General features: G+C 38.1%; 1 pseudogene; it reads left to right on the plus strand.

The window, feature by feature from the left end:
- The first annotated feature begins 2,756 nt into the window (after window positions 1-2,756).
- Window positions 2,757-3,787, plus strand: LOC129559285 (olfactory receptor 7A17-like; annotated as a pseudogene).
- The last annotated feature ends 15,033 nt before the right edge of the window (window positions 3,788-18,820 follow it).

Genomic DNA, 18,820 nt, shown 5'->3' on the forward strand with positions numbered 1-18,820 from the left:
AGGTCTTGTAGGTCTTCATAGCACCGTTCAACTTCAGCTTATTCAGCAATACTGTTCAGGGCATAGACTTGGATTACCGTGATATCAAATGGTTTGCCTTGGAAACAAACAGAGATCATTCTGTTGTTTTTGAGACTGCATCCAAGTACTGCATTTTGGACTCTTTTGTTGACCATGATGGCTACTCTATTTCTTCTAAGGGATTCCTGCCCACAGTAGTAGATATAATGGTCATCTGAGTTAAATTCACCTATTCCAGTCCATTTTAATTCACTGATTCCTAAAATGTCATCGTTCACTCTTGTCACCTCCTGTTTGACCACTTCCAATTTACTTTGATTCATGGACCTAACTTTCCAGGTTCCTGTGGAATATCGCTGTTTACAATATCGGACCTCACTTCCATCCACAACTGGGTGTTCTTTTTGCTTTGGCTCCATCTCTTTATTCTTTCTGAAGTTATTTCTCCACTGATCTCCAGTAACATATTGGGCACCTACCGACCTGGGGAGTTCATCCTTCAGTGTCCTGTCTTTTTTGCCTTTTCATACTATTCATGGGATTCTCAAGGCAAGAATACTGAAGTGGTTTGCCATTCCCTTCTCCATCAATACAGGAAGTCAAAATGGGTAAAGGGAATTAATCATTAAAATTATTTAAACATTAAAATAAGTATATCCTTTATGTTGTACATTACATCCCAATGACTTACTTTATATAACTGGAAGTTTGCACCTTTTGACTTTCTTTACCTATTTTATTCACCTTCCTTCTCTGGCAACCTTCAAATTTTCTCTGTTTCTGTGAGCTCATTATTTTTTCAGTCAGGATTTGTCATTGTTGTTGTTTTAGAATTCACATGAGTGATTACTATATTTGTATTTTTCTGTCTAACTTATTTCACTTAGCTGAAGACACTCATGGACTTCCTTTGTGGCTCAGACAGTAAAGAATCTGACTACAATGGAGGAGACCTGGATTTGATCCCTGGGTCAGTAGGATCCCCTGGAGAAGGAATGGCAACCCATTCCAGTATTCTTGCCTGGAGAATTCCATGGACAGAGGAGCCTGGTGGGCTACAGTCAACAGAGTCACAAGAGTTGGACAAGACTAAATGACTAACACTTTCACTAAAACACTCGAGATCCATCCATGCTATCACAAATAGCAATATTTTACTACGTTTCATGGTTAAATTAAAAAGGTATATCTTCTTTATTGATCATCACCCATCCCATCATTGATGGACTTATGTTGAATCTGTAGGTTGTGTAGAGGAGTATGAAAATCTTAACAATAATAATTCTTTCAATTATGAGTAGAGTATACTTTTCTATATATTTGTGTCTTCTTCAGTTTCTTTCGTCAATGTCTAATACTTTCCAGTATACAGGTCCTATGCCTCCCCCATTATTCCTAGGTATTTTATTCTTTCTGATACAACTGTAAAAGCAGTTATGATTATTTTATTTTTGATAGTTTGTAATTAATGTATAACAGCCTAGTTTACAAGCCAGAACATGGAAACAACCTCAGTATGCATGAATAGATGAATGGATAAAGAAATTGAGGTGAATGTATACAATGGAATACCACTTAGCTATAAAAAGAAATTAGAAAGTCCTATAACTTATGGCAGCATAAATAGGCCGTGTTGCTAAGTGAAAGAAGTCAAACAGAGAATTCAGATATTATATGATCTCACTTATGTGTGAATTCTTAAAAACTAAAAGCTACAAAAAAATCATAGAGAAAGAAAACAGATTTGTGGATATCAGAAGCAGAGGGTTGAGGCCAAGGCAAATAGAGAAAAGTTCTCCAAAGACCCAAACTTCCAGATGTAAGATAAGCAAGTAGATGTAAGTAAAAAGTGATAACCAGTTCCCTCTAGTAATTGGTGTCCTCACATTTTCTATTTCATAATGATTTAGTCTTAGTAGTTGTGTTTTTCAGGGCTTCCCTTGTAGCTCACCTGGTAAAGAATCTGCCTGCAATGCAGGAAACCTGGGTTAGATCCCTGAGTTGGGAAGATCCCCTGGAGAAGGAAGGGCTACCCACTCCAGTATTCTGGCCTTGAGAATTCCATGGACTATATAGTCCATGTCTTTCAAGAAATTAATACTTTCTCTAAGTTTTCCAATTTGTTGACATATAACTATTTCTAATAGTCTTTTGTAAATCTTTGTATTTCTCTGGTATCAGTTATAACATCTCTTTCGTTTCTGATTTTATTTGAGTCCTGACCATTCCTTCTGCCAGGCACACACTTCCACCACAGTCCTTCATCTCCCTCCCTCTCTTACATGAAGTCATTGTTCAAATGTCACCTTGTTTTCAGGTCTTGCCTAAGTACCCGTCGTAAAAAGAATGCATTATTCACTCTTTTCTTTATATCTGCTTTACATTTCTTGAAACCACTTGTCCCCACTTGAAGTATTATATGATTTTATTATTTGCTTATATATTTTTTCTATGATTGAATTGTAGAAATTTTTATTCTTCATCACCATAACTTATAACCTCAACAGTAACTAAAACATGGTATGAGCAAAACTAACTTACCCGAAATTCATGAAGAATTCTTTATTAAAATCATAGAATACATGACCTTTTTGGGAAAAAAAATCTGATTATAACAAAAATTCCTTGTCAAAAGTGCCACAGGAATCCACTAAAGAACCAGATCCATATACAAACTATTAAAATTAATTTTGTGTCTGTAAAATATAATTTGTAGTATTTCAAATGTATAAATAATGCAAGTCTGTGTGAATATTAGTAATATTATTTCCTTCTTTCCTGCAAGTGACCTTGAACACATGGAGCCAGATAATAATACACACATTTCCAAATTTCTTCTTCTGGGATTTTCAGAGGAACCAGAATTGCAGCCTCTCATATTTGGGCTTTTCCTCTCCATGTATCTGATCACTGTGTTTGGAAACCTGCTCATCATCCTGGCTGTCAGCTCAGACCCCCAACTCCACACCCCCATGTACTTCTTCCTTTCCAACCTGTCCCTTGTAGACATCTGCTTCACTTCTACCACCATCCCGAAGATGCTGTGGAACATCCAGACCCAGAGCCAAGTTATCACTTATGAAGGTTGCATTACACAGATTTATTTTTTCATATTTTCTGCAGCATTGGACATCTTTCTACTTGCTGTGATGGCCTATGACCGCTTTGTGGCCATTTGCCACCCCCTGCACTACACAGTCATCATGAACCCCCTGTTCTGTGGACTGCTGATTCTCGTGTCCTGGATCATCAGTATCCTGGATTCCTTGTTGCAAAGTTTAATGGTGTTGCAGCTTTCTTTTTGCACAAATGTAGAAATCCCCCATTATTTTTGTGAAATCAGTCAGATGATTCAACTTGCCTGTTCTGACACCTTTCTTAATAATATGGTGATGTATTTTTCAGCTGTACTGCTGGGTGGGGGTCTCCTGTCTGGAATTCTTTACTCTTACTCTAAGATAGTTTGCTCTATAAGTGGAATATCATCATCTCAGGGGAAGTATAAAGTATTTTCCACCTGTGCATCTCACCTCTCAGTTGTCTCTTTATTTTTTTGCACAAGTCTAGGAGTGTACCTTAGCTCTGCTATGACCCACAGCTCAGAAGCAAGTGAAATAGCTTCGGTGATGTACACTGTGGTCACACCCATGCTGAACCCCTTCATCTGCAGTCTGAGGAATAAAGACATAAGGAAGGCTCTGAAAAGATTCTTTGTGATGGTGAGTCTAAAAAGGTCAATTATTTGGGTCTAGAGAAGTGCCCATGATTGCAAGACTCAAGGCCTCACTGTCAGTAGTTGTGATTCTTTAGTCAGATTGTGGACATGTATCTGGCTCTTATTTATTTCCTGGACTTTTCATTTTTTCAACTAATCTATACAATCCATTTGGGATACCCTGGTGGTTCAGACAGTAAAAAATCTGCCTGCAATGGAGGAGAGCCGGGTTTGGTTCTTGGGTAGGGATGACCCCCTGCAGAAGGGAATGGTTACGCACTCCAGTATTCTTACCTGGAAAAACCCATAAATAGAGGAGTCTGGCAGGCTACAGTCCATGGGGTCCAGAGAGTCGGACACAACTGAGCAACTAATACATACAATTTACTTACTCACTTTATTAAGCTCTCTTTGCTCTCAAATATATAACAACTTTATCTTTTTTTTCTTTTTACTTTCACTTCATTCTTTTTTTTTTTTTTTTTGGTTTTGCCATACATTGACATGAATCCGCCCCTGGTGTACATGTGTTCCCCATCTTGAACCCCCCTCCCACCTCCCTCCCCATACCATCCCTCTGGTTTTTCCCAGTGCACCAGCCACAAGCATCCTGTATCATGCATCAAACCTGGATTGGGGATTCGTTTCACGTATGGTAATATACATGTTTCAATGCCATTCTCCCAAATCATCCCTCCCTCGCCCTCTCCCACAGACTCCAAAAGACTGCTCTATACATCTGTGTTTCTTTTGCTGTCTCGTATACAGGGTTATCAATACCATCTTTCTAAATTCCATATATATGCGTTAGTATACTGTATTGGTGTCTTCTTTTTCTTCCTTTCCATTTTTCCGTTGAAAAACAAATAATATATTATTTCTTTTGTCCCCAATCTTTGATATGAGAAAATTGGAAATCCCCATTTATCTCACGTAACTGCTTGGATTTAATAAGAACAATTTCCTCTCAAATGACAAATATTACCTCAGTTAATGTATCTTTCACTTCATTAAGGAATATCATGAGGTACCACTATGATACAAAAAATTGAACTTGACAACTAGGCCATTTTTACCACTTTATAGGAGTGAAAAATCTGAGACCACAGCTTTTCACTTTTGTATCCAATATTCCTTTGCATATCACTTACTGTGTTTCACAAGAATCATTGTGTTTTATTCTCCTAATTAGGATTCTGTTCTCTTATTAGAATTGCTTATCTCTCTTGTTTACATTGCCTACTATACTCACTGGCAAAACCAATCATTAAATACATGTCTGCAAGTGTAGTCTACATAGAAACATAAATTGCAGTAAGTCAACTGACTTAGTATGACCTTTCAGTCTGAAATGACCTTGCATATAATGAAGTAAATATTAAATTATACTTTGTATTATTATGCATGACATTTCTTTTCAAGCTGTATTTCTACTCATTGAAGTAGGAAATACTAGTGTCAATGTATAAGAAGATTTATTTATTGAGGTAAAGGATTGATGAAACTGTTCTATATTTTCTTATTGAATTATCTAACTGTTCCTACTTGAAAACTTCCAGTAATACCTACAACTATGATTTTTCCATTGTTTTAAATAAAATATTGCATCCATTCCAAAAGTTTTCATAAACAAAATGAACAAGGAATAAAATATTATCTACTTAATATTTTCCATATTATACAAAGGAATTACATCAGTTTTCATGATCATTTTTCATAGGGCTTCTCTGATAGCTCAGTTGGTAAAGAATCCACCTGCAATGCAGGAGACCCTGGTTCAATTCCTGGGTCGGGAAGATCTGCTGGAGAAGGGATACAATACCCACTCCAGTATTCTTGGGTTTTCCTTGTGGCTCAGCTGGTAAAGAATCCGCCTGCAATGCGGAAGGCCTGGGTTTGATCCCTGGCCTAGGAAGATCTTCTGGAGAAAGGAAAGACTACCCACTCCTGTATTCTGGCCTAAAGAATTCCATGGACAGTCCATGGGGTCGCAAAGAGTCCAACATGAGAGAGACTTTCGCTCATGATCAAAACTGATGCATCAAAAAACTTGAATTTCTGCCAGTCATATGATTCAGGGTCAAGGGTTTTTGTGCAGAAACATGAATGCTCTTGCCAGCTTTCCTGGGTATCTGGAAAGGAACACCAATGAAGTCACTTTTTAATACAATTGTGTGAAAAAAGAAAAGAATTGAATAACAGTGTAATCAGATATACTGTCTTCAAATGTCAGAACACAGTGAAACATAAGAATTAGTAAATTATTATCTTTGTCCTCAGTATTATTCACTTTTTAAAAAAAAAAATTTATTGGGATACAGTTGATTTTGGTTTCCCAGGTGGTGCAGTGGTAAAGAATGCTCCTGCCAATGCAGGAGACACAAGAGACGTGTTCGATCCCTGGGCCAGGAAGATCCCCTGCAGAAAGAAATGGCAACCCTTTCCAACATTCTTGCCTGGGAAATTCCAGAGAAGCTTGGTAGGCTACAGTCCAGGGGATAGTAAAGAGTCAGACATGACTGAGCAACTGAGTGCACGTGGGTGCACACACACACACACATAGTTGATTTTCAATGTTTTGTTAGTCTCAGGTATACAGCAAAGTGAATCTGTTATGCATATAAATATATCCACTCATCTTTAGATTCTTTTCCCTTCTTAGGTAATTACAGAGTGTCAAGTAGAAGTCCCTGCACTATACAATTTGATTCTTACATTTGTTAGCAGGCTGCATAACCAGTCATCCTAAAATCAAATAGTAAAGCATAACATACATTATCAAATGAGATGATATGGTTTGGAGTTGTTTCAAACTCTGCTGGGTTTCTCATGAGTCTGTAATTAGCTGTCAGTCTCTACACAGTGTTTCTAAGGCTCATCCATGGTCCTGCCCTTAGCTGTAGTCCTTTTCTCTCTAAAACCAAGTGGTAGACAGTTCATTCCTTTTTAGTTAATCTAGTTTACAGATAAAAAGAGTTTGCCATATGTAAACTGCCTTAATTTACTCCACTGCTCCACCAGAATACCTTCACAGGAATGAAGCATTGCAGGTGAGGCATCACAGCACCTTGATGAAACAAAATAAATTTTAAAATATGCATGGCATCACAGCTATAATAAAGTTCCAAGGGAAATGGAGTTACAGAAACTTGATGTCTCAGTTATCATGGACCCAGAGTGTGACCGTTTCCCCAACATCACTTCAGATGAGTCTTATAATTTGACTGTGAAAGGACAAGTGGCTACACTCACTGACAACAGAGTTTGGGGAGTATTTCGAGGTTTAGAGACCTTTAGCCAGTTGATTTATCAAGATTCTCATGGGACTTCCATTGCCAATGAATCCAACATTGTAGATTCTCCAAGGTTTCCTTATAGAGGAATTTTAATTGATACAGCTAGACACTTTCTGCCCATTAAGACTATTCTGAAAAATATGCATTAAGTAAGTCAGAAGTACAATTTCACTTGACCCCCACCCCACCCCTACCCCAAACCCAGACATCACAATACAAAGAGAAAAACCTCTAAGTAGGGAAAGAATGGTGAAGTGAGCACCTGACTTCACCTCCAACTCTAGTGTCAGGCCCATCCTAGTGTCAGGCTAGCTCCTGTGGTTCTAGACATCAGACCAGTTCCTGCACACATGAGTTCCCAGCTTACACCAACATCAGGCTACACCTCATGGTCTCAGTGTCCATACAGGCATCTGCAGGTACAGTCCAGTAAGTCTTCTGAAGACATAGGCTCAAGGACCAGGCTGGCCCCTGAGACCCAACTTTGAGCTTTGGCATGGCAGCAACCCAGCATATGAGTCTCCAGCTTCTAGGTGATCTCCCTCAAACTAAAGGCCTCAGTCTTTACCAGGACAAAGCCAATATCCACTGACTGAGTTGCTAAGCCCATCACAATTGTCCCTGGCCCTGGCTGGTGACCCTGGACCATTAACCCCTGCCTGAGCACATAGTACCAGATGCCATGCTCATCACCTCAGGTTCAAGTGACAATTACCCTAGTGACACTAGGCTCCAGGCCCTGCTCCTCATGGTCTCAGACACTAGGACAGACCCCAGGGACCAAAGAACCAGGCATGTCACCTGTTGACCCAAAGGCACTGAACCGGCCCACTCAAGGACTTCAGAAGCACCATCACCTGTAGACAACACCAGAGAGCCCACCTAGTACCTTTGACAGGCTGACTGCTGAAGGTCTTTGCCTACCAAGACTGCATCGTGAAAAAATAGAACCAAAACAGAGAGTAAGGAGAGTGAATCGGTAACTATAAACTGTTTTCCAAAAAACAGAAAGAGCATCATCAACATCAGTAAATTCCAAGGACCTAATGAGTTCACTGTTCAATTCTACCAAAAATTTAAAGAAGAATTAATATGAATTTTCTTCTTTCTTCTTCTCAAACTCTATCAAATGATTTAAGAGTAGAGAACACTCACAGTTTATTTTATATGACCAGCATTCAGTTCAGTTCAGTTCAGTTGCTCAGTCATGACCGACTCTTTGCAACCCCATGAATCACATCACACCAGGCCTCCCTGTCCATCACCAACTCCTGGCGTTCACTCAAACTCATGTCCATCGAGTCAGTGATGCCATCCAGCCATCTCATTCTCTGTCGTTCCCTTCTCCTCCACATTACCTGATACCAAAACCAGATAAAGACACTACAAAAAAAGATACAAGCTGATAATCCTTGATTAATACAGATGTATAAATTATTGAAAGTACTAGCAAACCAAAGTTAACAGCACAATAAAAGAACCCTATATCACTATCAAGTGGAATTTATTCCTAGAATGCAAGTATGGGTCCCTATAAGCAAATAATAAAATTAATGTAATGCACCACATTGATAGAAGTAAAGATAAAATAGACATGACAACTTCAGTAGATGCTGAAAAAGCTTTTAACTCAACCAATGTCCTTTAATGATACAAAATCTCAAAAGCTCTGTTTAGATGGATCATACCTCAAAATAACGAGGGTCATAGATAGCAAGTCATAGCTAACATCATACTCAATAGTCAAAGTTTCAAAATTTTTTCTCCAAAACAAAGAAAAAGACAAGGGGGCAAGACTCACCACTACAATTTGCTATAACACTAGACTCTTGTTAGTTCACTCAAAAAAGAAAAATCACTGAAGACCATCCAAAACCAAAATGTTAAGAATACAAATGTTCTATTTGATGATAATATCATCTTATGTATAAATCACTCTGTGCATGCTAAGTTGCTTCAGTCATGTCTGACTCTTGTGACCCTATGAACTCTAGCCCTCCAGGCTCCTGTCCATGGGATTCTCCAACCAATATTACTGGAGTGGGTTATCATGCCCCACCTCCAGGGGAATCTTCACAACCCAAGAATCGAACCCAAGACTCCAATGTCTTCTATACTTGGCAAGCAGGTTCTTTATTACTAGAGTAACCTGGGAAGCCCAAATAAATCCCTAAAGTACACTAAAAAGAAACTGTTAGAAATACCAAACAAGTTTCGGGATAAAAATCAATATATACACTAACACTGAACCATCTGAAAATAAAATAAAAACACAATTTACATTAAAACAATAAAATATCTAAGATTAAAGTAAACCAGGGAAGTGAAATACATACACACATAGAACTACCAAACACTGAATATTTTTAAAAAAGAACAAGATTGAAGTAAATGGAAAGACTGTGCTAGTTTAGGGATCAGAGAGTTAATATTATTAAAATTTCCATAGAACTCAAACTTATCTACAGATTCCATGAAAACCCTATCAGAATTCCAAAAGCATTAGTCACAGAAATATAAAAAACTATCCTACAACTTATATGAAATCAGCAGTTTAATTCAGTCATTCAGTCACGTCCAACACTTTGTGACCCCATGGACTGAAGGATGCCAGGTTTCCCTGTCCATCACCAACATCCTGAGCTTGCTCAAACTCATGTCCATCGAGTCAGTGATGGCATCCAACCATGTCATCCTCTGTCACCTCATGCCTTCAATCTTTCCCAGCATCAGGGTCTTTTCTATGAGTCAGTTCTCTGCATCAGGTGGCCAAAGTATTGGAGTTTCAGCTTCAGCATCAGTCCCTCCAATGAATATTCAGGACTGATTTCCTTAAGGGTTGACTGGTTGGATCTCCTAGAAGATAAAGGGACTCTCAACAGTCTTCCCAACACTACAGTTCAAAAGCATCAATTCTTCAGCACTCAGCTTTGTTTATAGTCCAATGCTCACATCTGTACATGACTACTTGAAAAACCATATCTTTGACTAGATGGACCTATTTCAGCAAAGTAATGTCTCTACTTTTAATATGCTGTCAATTTTGGTCACAGCTGTTCTTCCAAGGAACAAGCGTCTTTCAATTTCGGGGTTGTAGTCACCATCTGCAGTGATTTTGGAGCCCCCAAAAATAAAATCTCTCACTGTTTCCATTGTTTCCCCATCCTATTTGCCATGAAGTGATGGGACTGGATGCTATGATCTTCATTTTTTAAATGTTGAGTTTTAAGCCAACTTTTTCACTCTCCTCTTTCACTTCCATCAAGAGGCTGTTTAGTTCCTCTTCTCTTTCTGCCATAAGGGTGGTGTCATCTGTGTATCTGAGGTTATTGATATTTCTTCCAGCTCTCTTGATTCCAGCGTGTGCTTCATCCAGCCCAGCATTTTGAATGATGTACTCTTCATTTAAGTTAAGCAAGCATGGTGTCAATATACAGCCTTGACATTTCCCATTTTGGAACTGGTCTGCTGTTCCACATCCAGTTCTAGCTGTCGCTTCTTGACCTGCATACAGACTTCTCAGGATGCAGGTCAGGTGGTCTGGAATTCCCATCTCTTTAAGAGTGTTCCACCATTTGTTGTGATACACACAGTCAAAGGCTTTAGCGTAATCAATGAAGCAAAAGTAGATGCTTTTCTGGAATTCTCTTGCTTTTTCGATGATCCAACAGACATTGGCAATTTGATCTCTGGCCCATCTGTCATTTCTAAATTCAGCTTGAACATCCAGAAGTTCTCAGTTCACATAGCTTGGAGCCTAGCTTGGAGAATTTTGAGCACTACTTTGCTAGCATGTGAGAAGAGTGCAATTGTGTGGTAGTTTGAACATTCTTTGGCATTGCCTTTCTTTAGAATGAAAGGCAATTGGAATGAAAACTGACCTTTCTTAATCCTGTGGCCACTGCTGAGCCTTCCAAATTTGCTGGCATATTGCATGCAGCATTTTAACAGCATTAGTTCAGTTCAGTTCAGTCACTCAGTTGTGTCTGACTCTTTCTGACCCCATGAACCGCACCACGCCAGGCCTCCCTGTCCATCACCAGCTCCCAGAGTCTAGGCAAACTCATGTCCATTGAGTCAGTGATGCCATCCAACCATCTCATCCTCTATCATCCCCTTCTCCCCCTGCCCCCAATCCCTCCCAGCATCAGAGTCTTTTCCAATGAGTCAGCTCTTCGCATGAGGTGGCCAAAGTATTGGAGTTTCAGCTTTAGCATCAGTCCTTCCAATGAACACCCAGGATCGATCTCCTTCAGAAAAGACTGGTTGGACCTCCTTGCAGTCCAAGGGACTCTCAAGAGTCTTCTCCAGCACCAGTTCAAAAGCATCAATTCTTCGGTGATCAGCTTTCTTCACTGTCCAACTCTCACATCCATACATGACCATGGGAAAAACCATAGCCTTGACTAGGTGGACCTTGGTTGGCAAAGTAATGTCTCTGCTTTTTAATATACTATCTAAGTTGGTCATAACTTTCCTTCCAAGGAGTAAGCATCTTTTAATTTCATGGCTGCAATCAGAATCCGCAGTGATTTTGGAGCCCAAAAAAATAAAGTCTGACACTGTTTCCACTGTTTCTCCATCTATTTCCCATGAAGTGATGGGACCAGATGCCATGATCTTAGTTTTCTGAATGTTGAGCTTCAAGCCAACTTTTTCACTCTCCTCTTTCACTTTCCTCAAGAGGCTTTTGAGTTCCTCTTCACTTTCTGCCATAAGGGTGGTGTCATCTGCATATCTGAAGTTATTGATATTTCTCCTGGCAATCTTGATTCCAGCTTGTGCTTCTCCCAGCCCAGCGTACCTCATGATGTACTCTGCATATAAGTTAAATAAGCAGGGTGACAATATACAGCCTTGACGTACTCCTTTTCCTATTTGGAACCAGTCTGTTGTTCCATGTCCAGTTCTAACTGTTGCTTCCTGACCTGCATACAGGTTTCTCAAGAGACAGATCAGGTGCTCTGGTATTCCCATATCTTTCAGAATGTTCCACAGTTTATTGTGATCCACACAGTCAAAGGCTTTGGCATAGTCAATGAAGCAGAAATAGATGTTTTTCTGGAACTCTCTTGCTTTCTCCATGATCCAGCGGATGTTGGCAATTTGATCTCTGGTGCTTCTGCCTTTTCTAAAATCTGCTTGAACATCTGGAAGTTCACGGTTCACATATTGCTGAAGCCTGGCTTGGAGAATTTTGAGCATGACTTTACTAGCATGTGAAATGAGTGCAATTGTGCGGTAGTTTGAGCATTCTTTGGCATTGCCTTTCTTTGGGATTGGGATGAAGACTGACCTTTTCCAGTCCTGTGGCCACTGCTGAGTTTTTCAAATTTGCTGGCATATTGAGTGCAGCACTTTCACAGCATCATCTTTCAAGATTTGAAATAGCTCAACTAGAATTCCATCACTTCCATTAGCTTTGTTCTTAATGATGCTTTCTAAGGCCCACTTGACTTCACATTCCAAGATGTCTGGCTCTAGGTGAGTGATCACACCATCGTGATTATCTTGGTCGTGAAGATCTTTTTTGTACAGTTCGTCTGTGTATTCTTGCCACCTCTTCTTAATATTTTCTGCTTCTGTTAGGTCCATACCATTTCTGTCCTTTATCGAGCCCATCTTTGCATGAAATATTCCCTTGGTATCTCTAATTTTCTTGAAAAGATCTCTTGTTTTTTCTATTCTGTTGTTTTCCTCTATTTCTTTGCATTGATCACTGAGGAAGGCTTTCTTATCTCTCCTTGCTATTCTTTGGAACTCTGCATTCAGATGCTTATATCTTTCCTTTTCTCGCGTCTGCATGGCCAGAGCTGGTGAAAACAACACTGTGATAGCATCAAAATAATAAATGCCTAAGAGTAAATTTGACCAAGGAAGTGAAAGACACACAAAACTATGAGATACTGATGAAAGAAATTGAACAAAACACAAATAAATTGAAAGATTTTCTTTATTTGTGGATCCTAAGATTTAGTATTTTTAGACTGCCCTTATTTCTCAAATCCATCTACAGTTTCTATGAAATCACTAACAAAATTCTAATGGCATTATCTGAAGAAATATATTTTAAAATCCTAAAACTTTTATGGAATCATAAAAGATTCCAAATAGCCAAAACAGTCTCGAAAAAGTAGAAAATTGGAGGCATCATACTTCCTGATTTAACATTTCATTATATAACTATAGTAATTAAACCTGTATACTACTAGCATAAAAACGGCTGTAAATGAACAGAATTGAGAGGCTGAAAATAAACCCTTTTATATATGGTCTACTATTATTTAACAACAGAGCCCAGAAAATTCATTAAAAAGAACAGTGTCTTCAAAATATGTGCTGGTAAAACTGGATAAAAAAGAGAACAAAATGGATCCCTATCCTGCACAAATAAAAACTTAACTTGAAATGGATTTAAAAATTAAACATAAAAACTAAAATTGTAAAATTCCTGGAATAAACTACAAGGAAGACCTCCCTGACATTGGTATTGTCATTGATTTCTTTTGACGTGACGCCAAAAATACAAGGAACAAAAATAAAAATTTTTAAATGGGAAAATAGTAAACTAAAAATCTTCTTTGCCGTGAAATAGTCAACAAAATGAGGAGGCAACTGATTGTCGTTGTTGTTCAGTCTTTCAGTAGTGTCTGGCTCTTTGCGATCCCATGAACTGCAGCACGCCAGGCTTCCCTGTCCTTCACCATCTCCCAGAGCTTGCTCAAACTCTTGTCCACTGAGTTGGTGATACCATTCCACCATGTCGTCCTCTGTCATCCCCTTCTCCCCTTGCCTTCAGTCTTTCCCAGCATCAGGGTCTTTTCTAATGAGTTAGCTCTTCTCATCAGGTGGCCAAAGTGTTGGAGGAAACTGATGGAATGAAAGAAAATATTTAAAACCCTATATCTAAATATTTTCTAAATATAAAAGGAACTCCTACAACTCAATAGTTAAACACAAATAATCCATTTAGAAAATGAGTAAAGGACTTGATAGAAATGTATTCTTTAAAAAAGACATACAAACACCCAACAAGTACATGGAAAGATGCTCAACATGGCTAACCATTAGGGAAGTCAACATCTAAATCACAAAGAAATATCATCTTACATCATTTAGAGTCCCTATTATGGAAAAGATGAGATAAATAATGTTGTTGAAGATGTGTGGAAAGTGAACCCCTGTGCACTATTGATGAGAATGTAAATTGGTACAGCCACTATGTGCTATAGTACGAAGTTCCTGAAAAAATTAAAAGCAGAACTTACCATCTGATCCTTGATCTTTGGAATTAACTGAAGTAGAGCACTAGGTCATTAGCTGAGGATGGATATACAATGAAGTGAAGACGCTTTTTTTTAAGATGGGGCTTATTTGACCTTCTATATTAATGAAAAAAATCCAGAGCAAAGAATGCTTGAAAATATTTTCTTGAAAAGAAATTTCTGAGATATACCTCTCATGGTATCATCTCAGAATGGGTATTCACATGAAAGAAAATTATAGGTGAAAAGAGATGTGTTAACACGTTTTACTTTGCAATTCACCTATGAAGCTTAATGTGTCCGCAGGTTTGTTAGACATATATTATCTGTATCATAATTATCTGTGGGAGTCCTTTACTTTTATATAGTGAGGTCTCGGTGTTTTTATTCCCTTCTTGTTTGCACTTATTCAAACAAATGGGAGTTTTTTTTTCACCAGCTAGCTGTTCATTTATATACATATAAATTTGCTAGGGAGAAAGTAAAAATTTATACACTGTGTGTAGTTAATTCTATCTAGTCATTCATAATGTGTTCCCCATTTTTTTGACAGAGAATAGAGCTGTCACTTTATTGTTATTCATTTGAGAATCTGTAATTCAAACAAAATACAAGGTGGAGATTCTTCTGCATACTTTGTTCTAATATATCACCCTTTATGCATATGTACAACTAGATTTCAAATCTCACTTATTCTTCTTTCTTTCTTTTGTACTTTTATGAATAGATCTGTTTATGAAACTTATGTCACCTTTGTCCATCAGCTGCAAGGCATTCTCTTTTACACTTGATTGAAGATTAGCTTCCAAAGCATCTTTAAACACATATATCTTTATATACGATAAAATTATAACTTTTAGATACTGTTATATCCTCTTTTAGAAGGCTCTTGTTACATTCATTTATTCCCAAGGCTTTGGCAACATAATTGTGAATTAATTACTTATATCAAGGTCACTTAATGACAAACATTTTATATTTATATAAATTAGCTTAATATTTTTCTATCTATTTTGTTTCCTACAGTTATTTTAGAGCCACTGGAGATCAAATCAGTCAACCCTAAAGGAAATAAACCCTCAATATTCACTGGAAGGACTGGTGCTGAAGCTCCAATATTGTAGCCAACTAATGCGAAGAACTGACTCATTGAAAAAGATCCTGATGTTGGGAAAGATTGAGGGCAAAAGGAGAAGGGGATGACAGAGGATGAGATGGTTGGGTGACATCATTGACTCAATGGACATGAGTTTGAGCAAGCTCCAGGAGATAATGAAGGGCAGAGAAGTCTGGCGTGCTGCAGTCCATGGGTATGCAGAGAGTCAGACATGACTGAGCAGCTGAAAATCAGTTCAGACATTGCCAATATCCCCAGAGGACAAATCATCTCTGGTTGATGACCAGTGCCCCAGAGTTTGAGAGTTAGAAGCATCCTGATGGAATTTTCAATCAAGACTACACTCCTTACTTGGTTTATACTGGACAGAATATTAAATCCCTCTAAGATACATTTCTACAATGGAAAATAGAGTTTATAAAACTATTACTTCATAGATTGAAATTTCATTAAAAAATAAATCAAAGAATCTCTTTGTTGTGCTAAGCTAGATTACGGTGCATAAAATCTAAGTGTACCTCCTCCTGTAACTACTAAGTATTTTATAATAAAGAACTAATGATATCTGTGAGCTTGTGGCATAAGTTTGAAATTCTTAATTGTTTTTTTAAAATATTATCATGAAGCCAATGAATTTGGTGCCCAAGTTTTTGTTTTGTTTTTTAATTAAAGATACAATGTTACTCTCTTTTCTGAGGAGGAGAATAATAATTGTCTTGAGATACTGACTTGACCCCACAAGTCAATGCTTTGAAGATCCAAAGTGTTAGTTAAGGCAAATTCCTCAGTATTACACTTTTGAGGAAATTCGAATTCAGTATTGTGATGAAGTGCTAGAAGGTTTACAGCTCTTGAAGACAGGAGTGTTAATATAGGGGTAGTGATAAGACCTGAATTACCTGGCTTCTCTACATAGTCTCCTAGGAGCAGGAAATCAGCTGGAAACTTTCCTTTCTGTCAGAGCAGTGTCCCAGAGGGAAATCATGTTCTTAGAGTTTTGAGTAAAAAAAGGAAACATTCTTAATGAGCAGATAAAGGGAGCAGCAGTCCCTGGGCATGTGCAACCTTAGTCTGCACAGAACACAGTTGTTTAGACCCTTAAATCTTCCTTGGAGACCAAGGCTTGCCCCCTTCCTGTTGCTTTGTCTGGATATAGAGCTTCAGTCTCCATCATCAACCATAAATTTGGACTTCCACCCAGTGTTCTTCTTCTCAGAGTTCCCATCAAGGTGAGCCTGAGATTTCGGTAGATACTGCAGGAAAAGATGAAAGAGAATAGAAGCCTAGAAAGTGACCTGAGGTCACCCAAGGCCCATTGCAGCCTAATGCTGAGCCCAAAGATCACTGTGGCTATTTGCTAGCTTGCTTAATAAATTAATGTATTTATTTATGTGGGAGAGGGCGAGGGTGGGATAATTTGGGAGAATGGATTGAAACATGTATATTATCATATGTGAAATGAATCTGACGTGGTTGGGAGCTCCCCACCTCAACACTCTGTGGATTTAAGAGGCCGTTCCTTCCGGAAGTGTATAAATTAGCCTGGGATAGAACCTGTATGCTGAATTTACTAATTAAGAAATGAGAAACCAGAACTATAAAAATGGCATAGAAATACAAGAATCTATTCTTAAGTAATCTTTTAAAACTTTGAACAGAGTTACAGATTTTACCATTTGTTATAAACTGGTATATATAATTTAATCAAAACCAAAAGAAAATTAGTATTGTGTGAATTCTGAAGCACTTTCAACATGTTGTAGGAATAATGTGGACTTTCTTGAGCTTTACATATTCATAAGTAAATGGTCTGTATCTCGTGCCTTTGTTGGTTTTCTGTGAGCTGTAGTTTCTGGGAAGTGTGCAGCTCTCATTCTTGTAATTCTTGTAATCCAGTCATTCGTGTGCCTCCTTCATGAGGATTCAGTACAGCTGTGGTGCTGTTATCCCTCTGATAGGAACTCTAACTCGGTGTAAAGCCCCAAAGGTCTGTTACTTATTTTTATTTTATATTGTACTGTATTTTATTTACAGTGTTGTGTTTGTTTCAGGTGTATAGCAAAGTGATACAGTTATATATATATATATATATATATATATATATATGAATTAACAAAAGCAGTTCCTGTCTTTTAATGGGGTGCTCATGGTTTATAACATAAATGGTATTATTTTGAGAGAGGGATAATGTAGGTATGGCATTGGGTTTTTTTTTTTTTTTTCTTTTTGCAGCTTGAGGCAGTTGTAAAATAACTTAATGTAGCTTTTTACAACTGTGTATTTTATAGTATTTTTTCATTTGTTGAAATTTTAACTGTTAATGTTTTTGGCATTGTGCTTTGTACCATTTATTAAATAAAAAAAGAAAAAATAAATTAATTAATATATTTATTTATGATGGCAAAGGCGAAGGGAACTTGATCTCAGCAAAGCAATTGTCATTTTTGATACTTAAATAATAGTAGAGTATAAGCCCAAGGATCTTGTTAATAAAGGGGAGTAGAAGAGTAAAATATTGATCTGGCAAGATATACAGTGAAATGATGGCATTTCTTTTATTTTTAAAATGGAGCATAATTGACTTTGTTTCCACATTGATGAGAAAGATCCAGACCAGGGAATGTTTGCAAATACATACTTGCAGTAGCAGTAAATGAGACATACATTTCACAGTATCTTCCCTCATTCTGGGTATTCACATAGAAAAAAAAATAATAGGTTAAAAGTTATATGCAAATAAATATTACTTTATAATTATATCATTCCTTATGAGGTAACACATTTTCATGGGTTAGTTAACCACTTACATTCTCTTTTGCAAATTGTCTGAGTCCTTTATTTTTAACAAAGTGGGTCAGAGCATTTTTATTCCTCATTTTGATTGCTTTCTTTCAAAAGAGAAATTACTATTTTTGTTACCAACTAGAGAATGATCGGAGAAGGCAATGGCAAGCCACTCCAGTACTCTTGCTTAGAAAATCCCATGGATGGAGGAGCCTGGTAGGCTGCAGTCCGTGGGGTCGCTAAGGGTCGGACACGACTGAGCGACTTCACTTTCACTTTTCACTTTCACACATTGGAGAAGGAAATGGCAACCCACTCCAGTGTTCTTGCCTGGAGAATCCCAGGGACTGGGGAGCCTGGTGGGCTTCCGTCTATGGGGTCACACAGAGTCGGACACGACTGAAGTGACTTAGCAGCAGCAGCAGAGAATGATACTTAGTTCTTTTATGTGTATGTAGAAAGAAGGCAATGGCAAGCCACTCCAGTACTCTTGACTAGAAAATCCCATGGATGGAGGAGCCTGGTAGGCTGCAGACCGTGGGGTCGCTAAGGGTCAGACACGACTGAGCGACTTCACTTTCACTTTTCACTTTCACACATTGGAAAAGGAAATGGCAACCCA

This window comes from Moschus berezovskii, chromosome 8 (genome assembly GCF_049115385.1).
Source record: "Moschus berezovskii isolate FMDL1 chromosome 8, NW_MosBer_1.0, whole genome shotgun sequence".
In the NCBI taxonomy this organism is placed as follows: Eukaryota; Metazoa; Chordata; class Mammalia; order Artiodactyla; family Moschidae; genus Moschus; species Moschus berezovskii.